Source organism: Pundamilia nyererei, unplaced genomic scaffold (genome assembly GCF_000239375.1).
Source record: "Pundamilia nyererei isolate P.nyererei 1_Seehausen unplaced genomic scaffold, PunNye1.0 scaffold00325, whole genome shotgun sequence".
NCBI classification, from domain to species: domain Eukaryota; kingdom Metazoa; phylum Chordata; class Actinopteri; order Cichliformes; family Cichlidae; genus Pundamilia; species Pundamilia nyererei.
The window spans coordinates 299,389-299,805 of NW_005187726.1; positions in this window are offsets into that span (position 1 = coordinate 299,389).

Sequence of the window (417 nt, forward strand, 5' to 3'; positions counted from 1 at the left end):
TTCCATCTATACGCAGATGACTGCCAGCTCTACTTACCTCTTAGTCATTCTGATAGTCTCCCAACTGGACCTCTGCTTGACTGCCTTACTGATGTCAAAGCATGGATGGCAAACAACTTTTTAAATTTTGGCCCAAATCGTTCTTCTCATACTCTGGATGTTGATCTTGCAGCTTTGACTTCCCAACTAAAGAGTTCGATCACAAATCTCGGAGTTAAAATTGATTCTGCACTCACCTTTGATGACCATGTAAACGGGGTGGTAAAATCAGCATTTTATCACCTCAGATGTTTATCAAAGGTTAAGCCCTTTCTTTCCAAGCGTGACTTGGAAAGCGTTATTCATGCCTTTATTACCTCACGTTTAGATTATTGTAATTCTCTTTTAACAGGGGTTGGGCAGGGCACTTTGTCACGC